This window comes from Bos taurus, chromosome 15, assembly GCF_002263795.3.
Source record: "Bos taurus isolate L1 Dominette 01449 registration number 42190680 breed Hereford chromosome 15, ARS-UCD2.0, whole genome shotgun sequence".
NCBI lineage: Eukaryota > Metazoa > Chordata > Mammalia > Artiodactyla > Bovidae > Bos > Bos taurus.
Window position 1 is genome coordinate 40,305,337 of NC_037342.1, and position 18,818 is coordinate 40,324,154.

Here is an 18,818-nt window from a genome sequence, read left to right on the forward strand (position 1 = left end):
CAGCCCTAACGCCGCCTCGAATTAATAATGTGAAACACATGCTCCATCTGCCTGCTAAAGGGTGACAAAGCCATTTATGTTCATAATGGCCAAAATTATTCTACAGATGAAAAGTTTTCTAAAGCAGCTCACATAGGCTAGTCAATCAGTTCCACCAAGAGGGAAAATTCCCCCTCAATCATCCCACTTGAGACCTCTTTGCCAAAACAGCCAGTTCACTGTGGCATTAAGATGTTGAAAGGGGGAAACAAATGGAGATTATAAACAGTTCTCATAAGTTTTCAAACTTTCTGCCCCTGGTAAGGCATGCATAGATTAGCGCCAACAGCTTAGTGGGAAAGGTCATGTGCCTTTTCACAAAGATCCAGGGAGCCACGCAGGACTCTTGTGGACTTCAGAAACTAAACAAATCAGTTACAAAGGGGCGGGGGGAGGGGAAGCAGTTCTTTAAGAAAAAAACCAAATTGGACTGGAAAAGTACTATAATCAGCAAAAAGCTAAATCTTTCCCCCTCCCCCCACGCCCACACTCCCTGCTCCCCACACGCGGCTGGTGGGAGCAGAAAGACAGTCCTTTGATACCAGAGCAAATAAAAGTTTGAATTACTGACTGCTCATGTTAATGCTGGATTTTACTACCACCATATTTCAAAATGAAATTATTCTAACATCTATGCCTCAAATTAAGATCTGTGATAATATATATTACAGTTCAGAAAATGTCTTAGGTTCAGATGATGTAAAGGCTGATTCCCCTGGAGAGTAAACACTGGCCATTGTTTCTCAAGGGCTAAAACTCTCCTCATCCCTCCAAATAAATTTAAGTACTGATGACATCAGGGAGTGCTGCCCGGTTATCAAAGCACATCTGGGGTGGGGGTGGGGAGGGCAAGATAATGCCACTTAATAGTCAAAGTGGTGGAAACGTCTTAAACGCAGGGTTGTCAAAAGAGGGCTTTCTCCTATTATTACAGATATGAAAGCCCTATGAGAAAGTTTAGCACACAACACATGAAATTTAACTCTCTCCACTCCACCACGTTGGAATCCTGGTTTCAAGTTTCCCACACCATCTTTACTCCTACGGGCCCGACAATGTCTTTTGGGGTGTATTCATAGATATCCAGAGCCCAAACACCCATCTGTGTAAGTACAGTTGGCAGCTCACTTCTCAGACATAAACTCTCCCCAAGTCCTGGAGTCCTCGGTGCTCCCTACTGGCCTCCGCACATCACTCATCAAGGTGGTGGGGGAGGGGCACGCGGGTGAAAAGCAAAGAGCTAAGCCTGCCCACCAGTGCCCAGGTGGGCTCCGCAGCCAGCCTTACATTCTAAAAGGAGCACAGCCCTTCATTCTATGGCATTAGGTCCTCTGACACAGCGGCAGGATGTCTCCTCCTCTCAGCAGCTCCACGAAGCAAAACTTCAGCAACTTCCACCAGGCACACTAAGGAGAGGTTCATTGTGAACAGGCAGCAAGGGTCAGCCACACCTCACACTTCTCTCCCGACCCCATCTTCGGGGCTAAGCAAATAATTCTACATGAGAAAAAAATATATATTTCCACTTTTAAAATTACATCTCACAATTCCTCTCACTTCTTATGAAAACAAGATCAAATGTTTGTAAGGACTCACTTGAATATATTTTCACTTTCCAAGCACAAAGTAGAGGACAAAAAAAAAAAAAAAAAGAAATTCTCAGCAGCCACAAGACAAGAACGCCTTTCTCCTTCCCTGCCAAATCCAAGCATTATGCACATAGAATGAACATGATGCAATAGAAACATCTCCAAATGCTTTCTGATACATTCTCTCATTTAATCTTGCGACTCCTTAATGCTCACATTTTAATTGCAGTCTTGGAGCCTTAAATTCCTCCAAAGGTGCTAAAATACGAAAGAATGTGAAGCATGATTTCATACTAACTAGAAGCAAGAGAGGATTTCAGGCCTCTTAAAATAAAAATCTATCTTCAAACCCCTCAGAGTCTGCATGAAACACAGCAAATTCAGTCTGCTGTCCCGAGGGAAGCAGGCTGCCGTAAAACGTAAGTAACTCCTCACTGGTACTGTTAGCTTTTTATGTGTTTTAATTTTAAAACCCGAGTATAATTATCTCTTATTTACTAGAGTCACAACTCTTGCCAAAGGGAACACAAACCACTTCTTTGGGGATGAAGTTGCTGACAAAGGTTTGACAAAGAAAAATAATTAATAGCTCCATGCTGACCCCAGGGTAAGTCTTGGAGCACAGCGAAGTGAACTGGCCAAGGATGAGCCGGGCATGGGCGCGTGATGCCCGGCCAAGGGCATGGCACACACCCGGTCCTGAGAAGCTTGGAGGCTTCTGAAGGGACTCAGGCTATGGGACAAAAGTATGAGAGGTTTTTGCACATCCTCCTTTAGTCATGGTTCTGTGTTGAAACTGCTTTGCGCTCCAGTTACAAACGCTCTCCTGTTTAAGAAAGCTGTGGATAGACAATTAATGCCTTTCAGCTGGGGCTGGAGTGTTCTCCAAGTTTGGTTCTGGGCTCTATGGTTTAGCATGCTCATTCTCAGAAATTCTGGCTAGAGAGCCTTTGGGATAGGGAGCCGCCAGGGCCAGTTTCCTGGAACCTGTCCGATAGGCACCTCACCTGATCACTGTCACATTTGGGGAGCCAAGCAGAAGGTGGGTGCGGGAGGATCATGAGCAGCTGGGTCAAAACCCTTAGGAGGAGGAGTCTGCCTCTTAAAACATGCGAGTTCAGAGATTCCATCTTAACTTTGCTCTTAAACTATAAAAGTCTTCTGAGTGCAAACCTCATTCAATTCTAGCAGATACCCACCCCCCACCCCCCGCATTTTCATTTGTCTACTGTGAGTGCTAGGAAGCTTGTAGCCCCAGAACTGTAAGATACCATCATCCTTTTTATCATTATTATTAATGATGGGTTTACTTGCAATACCATATCTTTCTGTCTCCTGCAATAATCCCATCCCATCCCCTGGAGCACGGACATGTTTCATGATTGGCAGCTATTTTAGATCCTTTTGGGGTGTGCTTGTGTGACTGACAAGACTTCAAGTCTTGAAGCCAGAAAGAATTTGATTTCCAGCCTTGACAAACCACTTAATGTGGCTGACCCTCAGCTGCCTCACCTATGAGACGGAGCTCTTTGTAGCAGAACGGGTGAGGATTATGCTGCTTTAATCCCCCCTGGATGCCCAAGGGCAAGTGCCTGGCATGGGCATCCAGAGTGTAACATGGAGTAGGTACCCAATACACTAGAGCTACTGTTATTCTTCTAAGTGTTAATAATACCAGCCACAAGGACAAAATTAAAGAGGTTACTGACCCCAGAGAAAAATTTCTAATTCAAACTTCATTATCTTAAATTAACTCAGCTATTTTTTTCCCCCTTCTCATAGAATTGAAAAAAAGCCCTGAGATTTTGGCTCCAATTTCTCAGTGATAATCTTGGCTTTAGGAATATCCACTAAGAGTTTCCAATCCAGGGAGAACTATTAACTCTGCAGTGGAAGCAGAAACTCGGATATCTGAATGAAGTGAAGGTCTGCTGGCAGTTGTAACGAGATCATTTGCTCCTGCAAATGTTATTTCTTGGCTATCGGTATCTTTTGTGCGAATTTCTGCAGGCAGAGATCTCGGGGGGAAAAAGACTGTCTGGGGCCCACACGTGTTTTCAGAACAGGCTGGTACATCCTGTCCTTGCTACAGAGCCTGGTACATCAGTAGCAAAACAGACCTCTCTTTGGACACACTTTTTTTTGTGAATTCTGCAGGACTCAAGGCTGGCTGCTGAAGCCACCACTCAATCTTCCTCTCAGGCTGGGTCGGTGAGCTGCTCCCTGGAGCCCCCTGGTGGCCCTTTCCATGTTCACACCATGTACTCACACCCCTCAGGGGCAGGGAGAAAGTGGCTTTAAAAGAGCCACCCAAGGGGTGGTTACTGGCATCCTTCATCCACAGGGACACCCCCACACTTTTAGGATCAAGGAAACATGCTGTGTTAAGGCTGGTACAGACACAGCACCTCTCTTAAATGTCAGAGTCGTTCACTGAACAGCTAGCTCTCAAGCATTTACTGCATGACAGGCCTCACACCAGGCATGAAGAATAGACAGGATTATGACTCAGTCCCTGCTCTCAAGAAGCTTCTGGCCCAGAGGGAGAGGTGGACCAATACCTGTACCAAGAAGGACAATACAGAGAGAAATGCCAAGTTTTGAGGGAACCCCGGGGACAGTGTCAGTCTCCTTAGGCAAAGTGGGAAGGACATCAGGGAGGAGGCAAGAGTTAACCTGGATCTCATAGGCCAAGAAGTAGCTGAACAGAGAAAGGAGGACAGGCATTCCAGAATCAATATACATCAATATACAATATACATCAATATAGAAGAATCAATATACATCAAGGCCCAGACTTCTTGGGGGACTGTGGTGAATTTGGAGGGCTCCCAGCAGGGAGAAGAGGCTAGAGAAGTGGGTGGGACAGGCTGAGAAGGATCTCATAGGCCACACCAAGGGCCCTGCTTATCTAACTGTGATTCTCCAAACTGTGCTTGAGAGTTCCCGCAGACATTTGATTCTAATTTCATGGATGCTGAAGCTAAAAGAACTCTGTGGTAGCCATCCACGATCCACTGACTGCAAATTCTTGCGTTTAACTCCAGGGTAACCAGGAGAGAAACATCAAATTCCAATACAGGGGCATCCTACAAAATATCTACAAAACACCAGTACTCCCGAAAGTCTGAGAGCCTGTCACAGGCAACAGGAGCCTAATTCCTTAGAGGAGCCTAATTCCATTTCTGAGTGACAATTAAATGTAATATGCCAGGACTTCGCTGGTGGTCCAGTGGTTAAGACTCTGCACTTCCAATGCAGAGGTCCCAGGTTCGATCCCTGGTCAGGGAACAGGATTCTGCATGCCACAACTAAGACTCAGCTCAGCCAAGTAAATAAGTATTCTAAAAACTAAAATAAAATGCTATCACACTTAAAAAAAAATAATAAATGTAATCTGCTATCCTGGATGCAATTTTGCAACAGATAAATGACGTTCCTAGGTGAAAACTAGGAAATAAAGTACAGAGCCTAGTTAATGATTATGTATTGATCTTGGTTCATTAATGGTAACAAATGTGCCATACTAGTGTAAGATGTTAACAATTAACAATAGGGGAAACTGTATGCAAGGCAAATGGGAATTTCTGTACTCCTCAAAATTTTTATAAGTCTGAAGTGGTTTGAAAAAATAAAATTAATTTTTAAAAAGTTCTGTGTTCATACAGATAGCCAAACTACTGTCTGCAATGGGTTGTATAATTAAATATTAATTATACAACTGTATAATAAAATGATAATACATGTTACACATGAGAACTTAGAAGATTGATTCATATTCTAGTAATAAGAGCCAACATTTTATTGAGCACGTATGCTCAGCCAGGCACTCTCCTAAGTAATCACTTCTGATCTCCAAAAGAGCCCCATGCACTAAGAACTGCCAACATCCCATTTTACAGGTGAGGAAATGAAGACAGCAATTAGACAACTTGTTGGAATTATATAAGTGGCAGAGTCTGGATTTGAACCCAGCTCTGTCTGATGCTAGAGTCCGGATACTTAATGACAATTCTATACTTTACTGCCTCCTGGTATTCAGCTTTATATACTGATATTTCACTGAAAAAAAATGCATTGATTTTACTATTCTTTTTAAGGTTTAAAACCACAGTTATAAATGGGATGATAAGAGGAGGGGGATTTCCAGTCAATGAGGGACTAGGTCAGAGCTGGTGGTTGGTGTTGGCGCAAACGTTCTGACAGTTTCAGTGTGAAGGATGGACTAGTACAGGCTGGGCCCTGCTGCAGAGATATTCTAGCAACATCTCCAAGAGGAGGAGGAGAGGCAATCAGAGAGAATGAACTTCCCTAAAAGGATAAAGCGAAGGCCCTTGCTTTATACAGGAACCCTTTGTATCCAGCCCCAACCAATCATACCCCAGGCATTGCTGAGCCCCTAACTTGTGCCTGGACAGGTCTGCCTCCAGGAGCTCCTCTTGGCTGCCTCCACAGACAGGACCTGATGATTAGTAAAGGGAAAATAAGAGCAGTCCAAGCAAGGAGGCAGCTGGCCCAGAGCCCCCCAGGGGAGGGGCAGGGCCTGAGAAGGGGTGTTAATGGGGGCAGGGGGAGGGCTGGGGTGCCTCATGGAGGAGGCCTGGGGGCTGGGCCCAGGGCAAGCCCACCCCTCCCTGCAGTCCTTGTGTCTGGGTCACCAGCCAAGGGGACTGGAGCTGAGAGCCCAACCTCTCACCACCAGCTCAGCCGCTTCCCCTGCCCTCCCAGGTCAATGAAAAGCAGGCCTCATTTCACTTCTGTACTTGAGAGGCTGCCATGCGTCACCAGAGGCACATATGGAGTTTGGTACCCCTAGAGGTTGTGGAAAATACCAGAAAGTCTCCTAGACCGTCAACTTCTCCAGAGTTGTCTTATCTAGCCTGGCATGCCGTAGGCATCCATCAATAGATGGTGAACTAAACAGAAATCTTAAAATGCATGCGTCATAGGTCATACTGGAGTGAACTGAACTGGAGTTTGGAATATTTAGTACAAAATCTTTACCACATACTTAGAGGCTTGAAACAACACAAGTTCACTATCTCACAATTCTGGCCATCGGATGTCCAAATGGGTTTTTCACTGGACTCAAATCAAGATGTTGGCAGGGGATTTCCCTGGTGGTCCAGTGCTTAAGAGTCTGCCTGTCAATGCTGGGGACGTGGGTCCAATCCCTTGTCCGGGAAGATGTCACGTGCCACAAGGCAACTAAGCCCGTGTGTCACAACTGAAGATGACATGCTCTGGACCTGAGTGCTGCAACCACTGAGGCTTGAGCGCCTAGTCTCTGCCACAGGAGAAGCCACCACAGGGAGAAGCCCCTGCTCACCACAACTAGAGAATGCCCACGCACAGCATCCAACACCCAGAGCAGCCAAAAAAAAAAAAAGATGCTGGCAGGGTTGCATCCCCTCCAGAGGCTCTAGTTTTTGTTGTTCAGTTGCCCAGTTGTGTCCGACTCAGCAACGCCATTGACTGCAGCAGGCCAGGCCTCCCTGTCCCTCACCATCTCCCAGAGTTCGCCCAAGTTTATGTCCATTGCATCGGTGATGCCATCCAACCATCTCATCCCCATCACCCTCTTCTCCTTCTGTCTTCAATCTTCCCCAGCATCAGGGCCTTTTCCAGTGAAAAAGCTCTTTGCATCAGGTGACTGAAGTATTGGAGCGTCAGCTTCAGCATCAGTCCTTCCAATGAGTATTCAAGGTTGATTTCCTTTAAGATTAGCTGGTTGGATCTCCTTGCTGTCCAAGAGACTCTCAAGAGTCTTCTCCAGCACCACAGTTCGAAAGCATCAATTCTTCGGTGCTCTGCCTTCTCTACGGTCCAGCTCTCACAACTGTACATGACTACTGGAAAGATCCAAGCCTTGACTATACGGACCTTTGTTGGCAAAGTGCTGTCTTTGCTTTTTGACACACTGTCTAGGTTTGTTGTAGCTTTCCTGTCAAGAAGCAATCATCTAAGGCTCCGAGGGGAATGTAAAAGGTTCTATTTCCTTGCCTTTTCCAGCTCTGCGGCCCCCTGCACTCCTGAGCTCGTGGCTGCTCCCCCATCTTCAAAGTCAGTAACACTGTCTCTCTCTGACCTTCCTTCATGGTCATGTCTCCCTCTGACTCCCTTCTGCCTTGCTCTTCCTCTTTTAAGGATTATTATGATTACACGAAGATCATGGCATCTGGTCCCATCACTTCATGGGAAATAGATGGGGAAACAGTGGAAACAGTGTCAGACTTTATTTTTTTGGGCTCCAAAATCACTGCAGATGGTGACTGCAGCCATGAAATTAAAAGACGCTTACTCCTTGGAAGGAAAGTTATGTCCAACCTGGGTAGCATATTCAAAAGCAGAGACATTACTTTGCCAACAAAGGTCCGTCTAGTCAAGGCTATGGTTTTTCCAGTGGTCATGTATGGATGTGAGAGTTGGACTGTGAAGCAAGCTGAGCGCCAAAGAATTGATGCTTTTGAACTGTGGTGTTGGAGAAGACTCTTGAGAGTCCCTTGGACTGCAAGGAGATCCAACCAGTCTATTCTGAAGGAGATCAGCCCTGGGATTTCTTTGGAAGGAATGATGCTAAAGCTGAAACTCCAGTTCTTTGGCCACCTCATGTGAAGAGTTGACTCATTGGAAAAGACTCTGATGCTGGGAGGGATTGGGGGCAGGAGGAGAAGAGGACGACAGAGGATGAGATGGCTGGATGGCATCACTGACTTGATGGACGTGAGTCTGAGTGAACTCCAGGAGTTGGTGATGGACAGGGAGGCCTGGCGTGCTGCGATTCATGGGGTCGCCAAGAGTCGGACACGACTGAGAGACTGAACTGAACTGATGATTACACTGGACCCATCTGGATAACTCAGGACACTCTCCCTATTTTAAGGTCTCACCTTAAAATGAAATTAACAACGTTAATTCCATTTGCAACCTTAATTCTCCTTGGCGAAATAAGGTGACATAGTTACCAGTTCCAAGGGTTAGGGCATGGACATCTGTGGAGTGCCAGTATTCAGTCTACCACAGACTTCATCTTTTAAGGTCAAACTGTAGGAGACCACCAGTGTTTCGCCAAAAGGTGAAAATATTCGTTAACACTTATCAAGCACCTACTGCATACAAGGCACACCACTAAGTACTTTTGCATATATTATCTTATTTAGTTGCAGTTAATGTTCAAAGAGTAGTAGTAACTACCACTCCTAGTAAACCAGATCATGTTATTCACCTCTAAAATCCTCTGATAATTTTCCATATGTTTTAGGGAAAAACTCAGGCTTCTGGCGGCCCCATGGGATCTAACTTTGGCCCGACTCCCAGCTCCATCTCCCACCAGCTTCCCCTCGACCTCCAAGCTTCAACCATGGGAGCCTTATCAGTTCCTTGAACTTCTGTGGCTGCACCTGCAGACCCCTCTTTCTGGAACGTTCATCCCCAAGATTGTCAACCCTCTCTCATTATTCAGATCTCTAGCCTATTCACTGCCACATCTCCAACTCCTAAAATAGTGCTTAGCACATAAGGCACAGGATACACATTTATAAATGAACTAATCTGAATTATGTCAGTGAGGAAATGAGGTGATAAGGCCAAGTTCACAGAGCTAGTCAGCTGGAATTCCAACTCAGAGCATACTCAACACTCCAGCCTCTCAACAAGCCACCCCCAAGCTTCTCATCAGACACCGCTCGGCCAGCTGGGCGGTGCAGGGATGAAAACACCAGATCGAGCTCTTGAGCAGTCCCCTGCTCACTGGACAGCAGTGAAATAGTGGCACAACCCGCTGGCCAAGCACCACGGCCCAATCAATCAGCGAGCCTAACGGAGACTGGTCTGCACACTTGGCTGGGAGAGCTACAAAACCAGATCGGGAGAAGACATGGTCACGGCAAACCAAGAATTCCTTATCAGGGGAAAACAATCCAAATGAACTTTTGGGCTAATCTAGTGGAATTGAGGCCTGCGAAATGAACCTTAAAAAAGAAAAAAGTTCCAGTCTGCAAAGGAAGTGATTTTTCCGTATTCTAACAATCAGAAATATGCTTTTTAAACATCAGAATTTTCATTCCACGTTGCTGTCATTTGGCGGGACTTTAAACAGATGACCTTATGCTTTCCTATGGGCGACAGCAACAGCAGTCCTGGAATGCCATTAGTCTAGTGCATGACAGGGAGGCCATTGCATCACGGATTCAGAGACTGAAATCCCAAGCAAGCTAACCACATTGAAGAACTCTTTTAAAACTCCTTGAAGGAGCTCTGAAGAACCAAACACATTAGCAGTGAGCCAGCAACCATCAAGAGAGCACTGTAACAATGGCACCAATATAGGAGGACTTTTGTCCCTTCTCATATTCCTTCTTGTCCCAACTGTAGATAAGAGAAATAGGAGGAGGGAATGAAGAGAGTGGAAGACCACGCCAGGCCCACCACCCACTCCCATGCCGGAGCTGTGGGGCAGGCTGGGCCAGGGCGAGTGGAAGAGCATGGAATTGGAAGGGAAGCTGAAGTTTTGATTTCAGACTGGACTAGGCCTTCATACCTACAAGTGAGTCCTAATTCCTTAAATGTCCTCATAGCTGGACACGCAATCCACCTAAGATGTCACAGAGCATGATTTAAGGCAGTGCTCGGGGTAGGGAGAGCTCTTTCCTGACTGAATTCCAATGGAAGTCAGCTGATTCAATAAATTTGTTACAGGATAAAAATCAAACGACCAACAGAATATCATTTTTCGGCTAGCAAATTTATAAGGTAAAAAACAAAAGGACACCCAGTTTTGATAAGAGAACCGAGTATCCCCAAATACTTCTGGTATGTCTTAGCCCATTCAGGCCACTATAACAAAATACTACAGTCTGGGTGGCTTATAAACTACAAAAATTTAATTCTCATGGTCTGGTGACCCAAGTCCAAAGTCAAGGCACCAGCCTGGCCAAGTTCTCTGGTGAAGACCGTCTTCCTGGTTCATAACTGGCCCCTTCTCCCTGTGTCCCTTTATGTGGAAGAGGCTAGAGATCTTTCTGGACTCTCTTTTATAGGCATTAGTCCCACTCATGAGGACTCTACCCTCATGACTTAAGGACCTACCAAAGGCCTCACCTACTCATACCACAACACCAGGTATCAGGAGTTCAGCAGATACATTTCAGAACAGAAACATTCAGAGTACAGCTGGTTTACAAATCAGAACAAATGTTCTTGGGCAGTGCCTCTCACACTGCAATGTACACAAGTCACATGGACATCTAGTTAAGATGCAGATTCTGATTCAGTAGGTCTGGGGTGAGGCCCAAGAATCTGCCTTTCTCATAAGCTACCCAGTTGAAGCTGCAAGACTTCGGCCACCTGATGTGAAAAGCCAACTCATTGAAAAAGACCTTGATGCTGGGAAAGAGTGAGGGCAGGAAGAGAAGGGGACAACAGAGGATGAGATGGCTGATGACATCACCAAGTCAATGGATGTAAGTTTGCGTAAACTCTGGGAGATGGTGAAGGACAGGGAAGGCTGGTGTGTTTCAGTCCATGGGGTCAGAGAGTCAGACATGACTTAGTGACTGAAAAACAGCAACCACAACTTGGTTATACTGATGGCATTGGTAGAAGGATCACACCTTGAGAAGTTTAGAGAAAATCTGACCAAGTGTATCAAAAGCCTTAAAATCTTTATTACTTTTGACTCAGTAATTCTTCACTAATGATATATTCTAGGGACTAATAAGGAATGTTGCTGCTGCTAAGTCACTTCAGTCGTGTCTGACCCTGTGTGACCCCATAGACGGCAGCCCACCAGGCTCCCCCGTCCCTGGGATTCTCCAGGCAAGAACACTGGAGTGGGTTGCCGTTTCCTTCTCCAATGCATGAAAGTGAGAAGTGAAAGTGAAGTCGCTCAGTCGTGTCCGACTCCTAGCAACCCCATAGACTGCAGCCCACCAGGCTCCTCCGTCCATGGGATTTTCCAGGCAAGCGTACTAGAGTGGGGTGCCACTGCCTTCTCAAAAGATGTAGCCAAAGATGTTTATCACAAATGTTACATCTACAGTGGAAACTGGATACAACCTAAGATTCTGACAACAGGGAAATTTATAAACAAATTATGGTAAAGCCATTTGGTGAATAAAACACTATAGTCATATCAAGTTCTTATATAATGTTTGGTGCTGCTGTGAAAAAAATATTCATGACGTGAGAAACAAAAAGATAAAAATACAAAGATGGGTTAGTTTTGTGTGTCAATTTGTCTAGGCTATAGTACCCAGTTAATGAATCAAAAGCTAGATGTTGCTGTGAAGGTATTCTATAGATAGGATTAACGCTAAGTGAAAAAGATTACCCTCTGTACTGTGGGCGGATCTCATCAGTTCAAGGCCTTACAAACACAAACTGAGATTTCCCAGAAAAGAGGAGATTTTGCCTCAAGACTCAGCATTAACTCTTGCCTGAGTATTCAGCTTGCTGGCCTGCCTTATAGGTTTCAGATCTGCCAATCCTATAAACATGTACACCAACTCCTTGAGATAAATCTCTTCAAATATATGTGTATGTCTGTGTGCATCTCTTAGTACAAATGCTTATGTGTGTATGTTATATGTCTGTATGCGTGTATATATATACACAACACACACATACAGATATATCTCCATTGGTTCTGTTTCTATGGAGAACCCCGACTGATACACAGCATGAGTCTACTTCTGTTAAAAACATTTATGTTACAAATTACATTGCAAAAGCTTGATTCCCATAACTGAATATACAGTATGATTTTTATTTTATTGTTAAAATATTAGGTATATGAACGAGAGAGAAAACATCCAAACATTAGCAATATAAAGACTATGGTTTATTTTAACGTTTGTCTTGATATTTAATATTTTTTTAAATTTTTATAAGCATGTGTTTCTTTTATGATCAGGGAAATCATAGTTACAATCTGCTTTGCATTGAACACTGCAATTTCAGTGTCCACTGAGAGGGAGACGACACAGTTTTCGGCAATCTGAAGAAGAGCACGCCCTTCTTCACCATTTCACCTGCTTCTCAAGTCACAAACTATATTCTCCGCATTTCCTCCAGACCTGTCCCAGCCCTTTTTTTGTGTGTCCCGTTTGGCCTCCTGCCCTGTCCTTCATTATCTCAAATAAAAAACCCATTAGATGGGCAAGGCAGTGACTTTCATTATCTTTGTTTTATAAACGAGGAAACTGAGGCTAAGAGGGTTTAAGTGGTTTGTACATAGATACCCAGCTGGTAATTGACATAGCCCAGATTCCTTTCTTTGTAAACTGGAAAACCAGGCACATGGGAGTGATTTTCATTACTGTTCCCATATGGACCGTGTGAGAACCATGTCAATTATATTCTGAGGTCTTCTCCCTGGCCTGCCACAGCCTTCCTCAGTGACTGCAGACAATGGCTCATTAATCTCTAGATGAGACGTGGATGGCCAGGGTCAGGTGCCAGGACCAAAAGGACTCTGGGTTTGGCCACACGTCCAAGCACCCTGGCCAGGGCCTCTGATGACTCAAGCCCCACAGCTGGAAGTGAGCAGGACCACCCGCACTGCCCCAAATGGGGCCAAACTCAGTGCTTTCTTTCCAGTCCCCACCTAGTGATTGGCGCAAGGTCCTGGCCATCTGCCAACCCATGCCCATGAGGGATGGCCCCACCGCAGAAGACTTAGGCTACAAAAGCAATTCCAACTGCTGGCAGCATCAAGTTCTTGGACTGGGCTCTAGCATGAAGGGCTTTCCTTCTCCCCCCATCCTGGGCCTGCTGAGACTGAGAGTACTCTTGAATCCCGTTAGGACTGGATCCCTTCCCTGGGACCCCGACACCCACCTTGGCATCCCCAGGGAGCAGGGTCTGCATGTACCATGATCCCTACCACAAATGGGCTGATCTTCCCAAATCGTGAGCCCTTCACCTCCAGCACGAGCACCCCAGGATGTCCTGCTGTCACCTGCAACCCCAAGACCTAAAGGCCATCCAGGCTGGAATAACACTTGGCTGTTTGCTGAACACATGAATAAACAAACTACACACAGGCCATAACTCAGGTCCTGGCCAGCCTCCTATCTAAGCGCTTCCTAGTGATTAAAAGAAGAAGTGCTATATTAAGTGGTAAGCCAGTTAGATGGCTTTGTGGGGTGCAAATTTATAAGAAATTCTAAAACATCCCTGGAATAAATTGGAAATATGGTACCAGTTAACTCAAGTTTCCACACTGCTTCCTCCATACTGATAAAACATAATGGGTCCCTCTTTGTCAAAGAAGATGATGCACTTGGTGGGATGGGGAGGAAAGGCACAGTCCTCTTGGAAAGCTACTTTGGATAAAGCTGTTTGCACTGCCCAATGAGCGAACTGCAAGGTGCAACAAGAGGCCACACCACCAAGCCTGAAACCAGCGAGCTGACAGGATCCTGAGTTCAGCAGGTCCAGGTCTGCTGAAATTTAAAAGCCAAACTAACCCTAGCCATTAGACCTATTTAGGGGAATAAGTGATATATCTGAGTAACTATTAAACTCCCTTTTTAAATATTTTTCAAGATGTTGCTTAGCTCAGAAAATGATGCAAAATAAAAATACTGTAATCCCTTTGTCTTATTGTGAAGACAAAGAAACAGCCTTGCTAGTTTCATTTATATAAATGCCAGCCTCTCCCCATCCACCCTACATAAATACTGAACACATACTTGAGTTATTTGGTCTGATATTGGCCTGAGTCCCACAGCAGAACCCCTCAGGCCACAGGGGAAATGTCCAGAGCATTGGCTGGGGAACACAGTGGGGGCTTCGATCAGCTTCTGATTATAAGCTCTCCACCCCGAGGGTGTGGAGGGTCCCCGTGCCCTTAGAGGACTAATCAGGGCACCTGCTCTCTATCCAGGTGACATCAAAGCCACAGAATCCTGCTCATGGCAAAACTGGAAAACCAAGAGGATCCCTCTCCCTGTCTTTCCACACCCTTGTCTTCAATAAAAGAGGTGGGGGAAGGGGAAAATAAAGGAGAAGGCAGAGTGAAGCAGGGGTTCCCCAAAGATGCCTTGGAAGGAGAGAGAGAAGAGGAAACTAAGAAAAGTGGACAGGATCCTAGCGATGGCCCCCGCCTTCCTGGCCTCTGTGAGAAGGGAGGAAGGCTGCCAGACATATGCTGGCGGGGTTGATGGCATGTGCTTCAGCACAAAGATTTAATAGGCAGAGCTAATAGAGCAGGATTGAGAAATGCCTTCTTCGTTGCGCCAAGTACAGTACAGAAAAGTTGCCATCAGCATCAGAAAATGTATTCGGGTTTCTGGGACTGAGTTAAGGTCCAGCATGGAGACTCAACCACTGAAACACAAAATCAGAAAGGTATTAAACTTTGAGATGGAGGGCCAGGCCCAGGAGAAAAACAAGCTCCTTCTTATGTACATACGTATTACCTGCAACAAAGCAGAATATACACATTGATATCCCTTTGGAACTGTGAGGAAAGGCAACAGCTCATGGCTTCATTTTTACTGAGAGCTTATTATGTGCCAGGCACTGCTCTATGTGCCTGACATGTATTAATTCATTATATTTCTCACATCATGAGAAACATACCAGCAGTATCTCCTTTGCAGAAAGAAAGCAAGCTGAGACACAATAAGGTTAAGTCATTTTCAATTTTCCAGAAGTGCCACTGAGAATAAGCAAGAGCAATCCTGTAGAAGATTCTGTGACCAAGGGAGAAAAGAGGAAGTTAATTACATAGTATCCATCAAATTAGCTGGGGACTTTCCTGGTGGTCTAGTGGTTAAGAATCTGCCTTCCAATGCCGTGGATAAGGGTTCAATCCCTGGTTGGGGAATTAAGATCCCATACATCTCAGTCAACTAAGATCATACGTCATAACTAGAGAAGCCTGTGTGCCACAACTAAGAGTTGATGCCAAAAAAAAAAAAAGTTTTTTAGTTAACACCCACTGAGCCCTTACCATTTGTTGCTCCAAATCCACTCTCTACCATAGCTGGGCTGGACCAGTGGATGAGATGTTTATCCCCTGGCTCCCTCCCTGCTGGGCCATAGTTTGCTCTTCTATAGCTACAGCTTTCTTCCCAGCTGCTGGTCAGTGCCCCATCCCTTGCCCCTTAAAGGCTCATGGGTAGGATCTGTTCCTAGTGGTTGTCGGCCCTGGAGTGCCTTGCCATCCTTGGATTCCTTCAACTCCACCCACATCACTTGGGTGGAGTGATGAAGGTCCCTTCATCACTCTGATTACCTCATCATGGATGCCAACTGCTCCCCGCCAGGCTCTCAACTGATACGTGAAATTCTGAGCTCTTACCATGCATTGTTAATTCCCACATCAAACCTTGTAGGTGAAATTATTATCCTCATTCTACTACAGGTGGGGAACTTGAGAATTCTTATGGGTTGACTCACTGCCCAAAATCATACAGCTAGTTAAGTGGCAATGTCTGGGTCTGACGTATGCAATTGTATTTCTAGGCATCCACTCTCCTTAACCACTATGTAGTATTGGCCCACTAACCTAAATTGCATCAAATGTCTTAGCTTACTGGACTGTCTTGGTTGTTCTATTTTAGTAAAAGGAAGACACATTTTTAGTGCCATTAAACACCTGACCTGCGATGATGACTTCCCAATCCTATTGCTCCCCAAAGGCACTGGTCTACCACTGGGCATAAAAGAGAGCTGGTGGTGAATAACTATATTACCAAAAAAAATCAATCTTTATAAAGCAGGGGATATGTAACCCCATGGACTATGTAGTCCATGGAATTCTCCAGGCCAGAATACTGAGTGGGTCGCCTTTCCCTTCTCCAGGGGATCTTCCCGACCCAGGAATCAAACCAGGGTCTTCTGCATTGCAGGCAGATTCTTTACCAACTGAGCTATCAGGAAAGTCCATCCTATTTCCCAGATGATCCTATATAATTCAGCACAACAATCACCAGCTTCAAAGACTCATAATCAATGTGAACATCAATGCCACAGAAGCTGGGCAGCTCCAGCATTTTCCACTGAATGATGTATGCTGCAAAATACTTATTTTGCAAGAGGTTAATAGATGCTTCTTGAAATGTAGGATCCTACAGGAAAAGTTTTATAAACATTGTATCCTATATGTTACTTAGCTCCTGCTTTAGAAATTCAGAGAGAGTATTAAGCCTTGATAGGAAGAAAATAAGTTCCTTTAACCTAGCTTTTTCTAAACTAATTTGAACATTGTGCATTTTTTTTTTTGAGTGGATGCTTATTAATAGCTTTCCTAAGTATAAAATTCCTAAGTATGCAAAGATGGGCTCGATAAAGGACAGAAATGGTATGGACCGTACAGAAGCAGAAGATATTAAGAAGAGATGGCAAGAATACACACAAGAACTGTACAAAAAAGATCTTCATGTCCCAGATAATCACGACGGTGTGATCACTGACCTAGAGCCAGACATCCTGGAATGTGAAGTCAAGTGGGCCTTAGAAAGCATCACTACGAACAAAGCTAGTGGAGGTGATGGAATTCCAGTGGAGCTATTTCAAATCCTGAAAGATGATGCTGTGAAAGTGCTGCACTCAATATGCCAGCACATTTGGAAAACTCAGCAGTGGCCACAGCACTGGAAAAGGTCAGTTTTCATTCCAATCCCAAAGAAAGGCAATGCCAAAGAATGCTCAAACTACCACACAATTGCACTCATTTCACACGCTAGTAAAGTAATGCTCAAAATTCTCCAAGCCAGGCTTCAGCAATATGTGAACCGTGAACTTCCTGATGTTCAAGTGGTTTTAGAAAAGGCAGAGGAACCAGAGATCAAATTGCCAACATCCGCTGGATCACGGAAAAAGCAAGAGAGTTCCAGAAAAACATCTATTTCTGCTTTATTGACTCTGCCAAAGCCTTTGACTGTGTGGATCACTATAAACTATGGAAAATTCTGAAAGAGATGGGAATACCAGACCACCTGACCTGCCTCTTGAGAAATCTGTATGCAGGTCAGGAAGCAGCAGTTAGAACTGGACATGGAACAAGAGACTGGTTCCAAATAGGAAAAGGAGTACGTCAAGGCTATATATTGTCACCCTGCTTATTTAACTTATATGCAGAGTACCTCATGAGAAACGCTGGGCTGGAAGAAGCACAAGCTGGAATCAAGATTGCTGGGAGAAATATCAATAACCTCAGATGTGCAGATGACACCACCCTTATGGCAGAATGTGAAGAGGAACTAAAAAGCCTCTTGATGAAAGTGAAAGTGGAGAGTGAAAAAGTTGGCTTAAAGCTCAACATTCAAAAAATGAAGATCATGGCATCCGGTCCCATCATTTCATGGGAAATAGATGGGGAAACAGGGGAAACAGTGTCAGACTTTATTTTGGGGGGGCTCCAAAATCACTGCAGATGATGACTGCAGCCATGAAATTAAAAGACGCTTACTCCTTGGAAGGAAAGTTATGACCAACCTGGATAGCATATTCAAAAGCAGAGACATTACTTTGCCAACAAAGGTTTGTCTAGTCAAAGCTATGGTTTTTCCTGTGGTCATGTATGGATGTGGGAGTTGGACTGTGAAGAAAGCTGAGTGCAGAAGAATTGATGCTTTTGAACTGTGGTGTTGGAGAAGACTCTTGAGAGTCCCTTGGACTGCAAGGAGATCCAACCAGTCCATTCTGAAGGAGATCAGCCCTGGGTGTTCTTTGGAAGGAATGATGCTAAAGTTGAAACTCCAGTACTTTGGCCACCTCATGAGAAGAGTTGACTCATTGGAAAAGACTCTGATGCTGGGAGGGATTGGGGGCAGGAGGAGAAGGGGCTGACAGAGGATGAGATGGCTGGATGGCATCACTGACTCGATGGACGTGAGTCTGAGTGAACTCCGGGAGTTGGTGATGGACAGGGAGGCCTGGCGTGCTGCGATTCATGGGGTCACAAAGAGTTGGACACGACTGAGCGACTGAACTGAACTGAAGTATGAAATTAAATAATTTCCATTCTCAATTCCCTTAATGTCTATGTATTTTAGCTAGTTAAAATTATTTGCCCTTATGGTAACTATAGGTTCCAATTAGGGTCTTTTGCATTGCCTAAAAATATCCACCAACCCTGCAAGGGGACTGGAGGTTTGTTAAGGTGAGAATCACCTGCAGTAGAATATTCTGGTGCCACTACCACTGCTACCCCTGCCGTTGGCACAGACTTTGAAA

At 44.9% G+C, this 18,818-nt stretch overlaps 1 protein-coding gene and 1 non-coding gene across 2 annotated transcripts in view; one reads left to right on the plus strand and one right to left on the minus strand.

The window, feature by feature from the left end:
• PARVA (parvin alpha) overlaps positions 1-18,818 on the minus strand; it is a 179,092-nt gene that overhangs the window by 137,300 nt on the left and 22,974 nt on the right.
• TRNAG-UCC (transfer RNA glycine (anticodon UCC)) lies at positions 4,847-4,919 on the plus strand. The gene has a single exon. It is a non-coding gene; the product is annotated as a tRNA-Gly (tRNA).